This window comes from Pleuronectes platessa, chromosome 11 (genome assembly GCF_947347685.1).
Source record: "Pleuronectes platessa chromosome 11, fPlePla1.1, whole genome shotgun sequence".
NCBI classification, from domain to species: domain Eukaryota; kingdom Metazoa; phylum Chordata; class Actinopteri; order Pleuronectiformes; family Pleuronectidae; genus Pleuronectes; species Pleuronectes platessa.
Genome location: NC_070636.1, coordinates 20,877,478 through 20,882,150, shown reverse-complemented (window position 1 = coordinate 20,882,150; position 4,673 = coordinate 20,877,478). Strand labels below are relative to the sequence as shown.

The 4,673-nt window shown below is 43.8% G+C and overlaps 1 long non-coding RNA gene across 1 annotated transcript; it reads left to right on the top strand.

Moving 5' to 3' along the window:
• The first annotated feature begins 568 nt into the window (after nt 1–568).
• On the top strand, nt 569–1,909 carry LOC128451451 (uncharacterized). Its single transcript, XR_008340105.1, has 6 exons — nt 569–880; nt 1,000–1,042; nt 1,157–1,228; nt 1,368–1,445; nt 1,590–1,646; nt 1,767–1,909. It is a non-coding gene; the product is annotated as an uncharacterized LOC128451451 (long non-coding RNA).
• Nucleotides 1,910–4,673: the final 2,764 nt, after the last annotated feature.

The following is a 4,673-nucleotide window of genomic DNA, read 5'->3' as shown; positions in this document are numbered from 1 at the left end:
TCCACACACAAGGCCCTTAAGGAGATGGGAAGAGATTTCCAGACAGTCAAGGATGCAACAGAGAGTTTTGTGAAGTGGGCAAATGACAAGCTGGAGGAGCAGGATGAGGAGATGGAGGTGGAGGTTTCACTACCGCAGAGGAGGCCAAAGAAGAAGAAGTCCATGCCAGGAGAGATGGCCCAGGATGAAACTTCCAATGACCCAAGCAAGACGTATGAGGTTAAAGTCCATAACCAAATTATGGACACCGTTATTGAGGCCATGCAAAGACGATTCCTCGATAATAGCAATCTGTATGCGGACCTCTCAACTCTGGACCCCCAAAACTTCCCAGATATCAAAACCAGTGGTCTTCCTGAGTCTGCACTGAAAGACCTAAGCAGATGTCTCATCAAATTTAACAATTCGGCAACCATATCAAATTTACAATCTGAACTTGAAAGCTTGGCAAGCCAGTGGGACATGCTGAAGCGTCCTCCACTAGATGAGTACATATCCCGTACTGTGGAGGAAGGACCTTGGGGAGACCCAGAGGAGATGAAAATTGTCAGCAAAGCCTGTGCCTCATGTAAAAACTGCCCCCTGTGTTGCTACCAGATTCTCCTCAGATTCAACCTGCTCACAGACGCATACCCTCTTCTTTCTCTGTCCTACAAATATCTGCTGACACTCTCAGTGACACAGGTAGCCTGTGAAAGATCATTTTCAACTTTGAAATTCATCAAGAGCAGGCTGAGGAGCAGCTTATCTGCTGGTAAATTGGAGGCCTTCATGCTGATGTCCACAGAAAAGGACATCCTCATGGGATTGGACACAGACAGTGTCATAGACAGAGTGGCCGAAAAAAGTGAACTGCTTCGGAAGCTCCTACTCTACTAAAGTAAGACAATATTTTTAATATCAGTTTAGTTTTGTTTCTCTTCAAAATTACCTATACTTGATAGTAAGGAATAAAAGGCATAACACTTTCATTGTTGATTGTCTTCTTTTTCCTTTTAGGAAGCCTCTGTCTCAGGTTGTGGCGACGACTTGCTTTCACAAAGTAAGTATTATAGTTATGGAAATTAATGTAATTGTTTGGCTTGAAATTAAAACTTTTTCCCTTTCCCCCCCTTTAACATGCATTACATCCTTTTCTGTTATTTACTGTTTTTAGGGTTCCATTTCAGGATTGTGAGATTGGATTGTGAGGATTGTTTTTGGAGATCGACAGACGTTTGGTTTCTGGGTAAGTGAGAAGAAATCAATCTGATTCAAACACAAACGCACACAAGCACACACACACACACACACACACACACACACATGTAATGTATTCAAGTCTCACTTCTCTGTGTCTTCCTCTTTATGAAATCCTGTCCCTCTAGGGCTTCACATGTACATAGTTCTTACTGGATTGACGGGGTTTGTGAGCGTTGGTTCCGGTGAAGTCAGCTATTCACCAAGTGAGTAAACATTTACACCTCACCAGAACATAATAAACGTGTTGCAAACCAGATTTTTTATGAGCTTGTATGTGCTTAACATCAAAGTGTGCATGCAACCCCCTCCTCTTCTCTATCTGTTTGTGTGTGTGTGTCTATCTGTAGGTTTCATGAGTGTTTGATGGACTGTAGTCGGTGTAGACAGACAAGGCTATGCACCAAGTGAGTAAACATATAAACATATACACATTACCACAACATAAAAGCGTTAAAAATCTGATGTTGTATGTGCCTAGCATCAGAATGGGTATGTGCCCCCCCCCCCCTCTCTCTCTGTCCAAGGAGCTGATTGGACTGAAGAGAGCAGATAAGGCCAGTTCATCGGCAGCTGCCAGGGGCTCTCTTCTCTCAACGTCCAGGTTTTCTGCCAGCTATCATGACAAATTTATAGATTCATTTTAAATAAACAATTGAGTGTGAAGTCACTGCACATTTCCTGGTGTTTTTTTGGTACCTGAAAGAGAGTTTTTTTAGTTAAATTGTGCACCTTTTCCACTAGGCCAGAACGTTTGTACATTTAGAAGACATAAGTTACGTCAATTTAATGGCAGATGTGCTCCGCTAATTATGTGGGCCGGTCTGAGCCAAAAAATGCCCGGGCCGTTTTGTTCTCCCAGTCCAGCCCTGATCAGATGACATCCAAATTTCATATGGCATGTAGACGGAAATCATAAGTTGATTAGGTGGAAATTGGTTGTTCATGGTGCCATAGACGGCTACAGTAGGATGTTGATGTTTCTTTCGTGCTGAAACTGTGAGAGACCACTTTACTGCAGCTTATGGACAGTTTGGTAGACCACTGCACATCAGGACTGATCACGGAGGAGAGAACACTCAGATTTTGGAGGACATGCATGCAAGCAGGGGTGAAGGCTCTGTCTTAACAGGAAGTTCTGTACACAACCAGAGGATCGAGCGTTTTAACCGAGACTTGAACAAAAACTGCAGCCATATTTATGCACCCATTTTTTATGAACTGGAATCCCTGGGTATCCTAGACATAGACAATGCAACAGACCTATTTTGTCTCCATTATGTCTTTCTACCCAGAATCAATCGCACTTTGGAGGAATTCAAAGCTGCATATAACAATCACTCCTTGTCATCTGAAGGAAATAGAGCACCAGTTCAGCTTTTTACTCTGGACAAGGATTTGCCTCATCTTCACAACCGAGAACTCCTAACAGCAGGGGTAGTTTTTTGTTCCTCAACATGTAGGAGGAGCTGGAGATTGCAGGCTGTGGTTAATGAGGGGCAGGGCTCCAGGTGATTGGCCACCAGGTGATGGCCATCACTATATAAACGGTGTCCCGGAACCTCAAAGGGTCTCTTTCCTGCTCTGTCGCCGGAAGGCTGCTTGCACCTGTCTTTTGTATCTATTTTGTTAATAAATTTGAAGTATTGTTAAAACGTTACCCGACGGCATCTGTCTTCCCTATGTCATGACTACTGTGACTTAGGTAGCCGTGACATATGGGGGCTCGTCCGGGATTTTGTTGCTGATGCTAACAGTAAAGGAGTTAATAAACGTCGCTGATTATTATTCTATTGAGATTAAGCTGCCTAGATCTGCAAGGAAAGACCGTTTGGTAGATTTCATTCGCAAGGGCTTAAAAACACAACAGGTGTTGCCTTTTTTTTTTACTCCAGTTATGGATCCAGAGCAGACGACCGGTCAAAAGTCAGAGGCTGGGGCATCTGCTATTTCTCATAGTATATTAACTTTTGAACAGCAAAAAGCAAATTTGCAAATGCAAATGGAGCAAAAGAGATTAGACACTGTGGAAAGGAACGTTTATTGGAACAGGAAAAAATACAGTCAGAGCACACTCGTCTAAACCTGATGACAGCGGGGAAATACGGCAATTCCAATCCGCGATCAGGCTTATCAAATATGGTTAAGTTTCTCCCGAAGTTCAACGAACGGGACCCAGATGTTTTCTTTTCCTTATTTGAAAGTGTCGCTAGTGATCTTAAGTGGACTAGTGAGGACAAGGTTTTATTGCTACAGACTACTTTGCATTGGCATGCCCAAGAAGCTTTTGTCGCTCTGTCTGCTATGGAGCGTAAAGATTACAAAACTGTAAAAGATGCCGTGTTGAAGGCATATCAGCTAGTACCAGAGGCTTACCGACAACGTTTTCGAAATCATCAAAAGTCTAATAAACAAACTTATGCTGAGATAGGCAGGGAACTGTCCAATTTGTCCAAAGGCTAGTTCCCTCGCTGATGGATATTTCTAAACACACAAGAATAATTTCCGTGAATTTTCGCAGCGCAAAGATTATTATCAGCGGGAGCAGCGCTCTGATCTTGTTAATACTGTCCAACGGTTTAAGGCTGGTCCTACCGTGAGATATAACACTGCGGCGGTGGGTAAAGGGGATGATGGCAAGCTTGACAATATGTGTCATAAATGCCATAAGCCAGGTCACTGGAGACGCCAATGTCCGGAGTGGTACCGTAATAGACCTAGAGAAGGCATGGTCAGCACCAAAGACGTAGGGTGCGTGTCTGCTGTTCGTTTTGCTTGTGTAAGGAACGCACAAAACGTAGATGGTATCAATGCCTTCCCTTCCAAGTGTTCTATTTCAGGGGAAAACGGAAATTTGAATGTTGTGCCTACAACTATTCCTGATGCTGATTACACTCCGTTCGTGAGTGATGGCTATGTGTCCTTGGTTGGTGACTCTCGTAGAGTGCCAGTCAGGATATTGCGCGACTCTGGCGCCTCTGAGAGTTTTTTATTCGTCAGTCTGTTCTCCCTTTTTCCTCGACATCAGACACTGGTAGTGTGGTCTTGATTCGAGGAATAGGGTTACATTAATTTCCCGTACCGCTGCATAGGATTAAACTGAATTCTGGCTTTGTAAACAGCGAAGTGATTATTGCTGTTCGTGGATGGCATTGATCTGATTAAGGGCAATAATCTGGGACATGATTGTGTTTTTCCTTGTCAGTCTCCGCCACCACCTGTGGTCAGTACAGGCGTGTTACTGTCACCCGAGTCTGACAAATGTTTTGAGGATTTTCCAGAGGTGTTCACTGCCTGCGCGGTGACTCGTGCTATGGCTCGTGCGCAGGTAGAGGAAGCGCCAGACATTTCTGGGACGTTGTCTAAATTGTTCATTCCCGACTTACCAGTACCGTTATCTGTTGATCAGGTTATTGATGCTCAGGAAACTGATA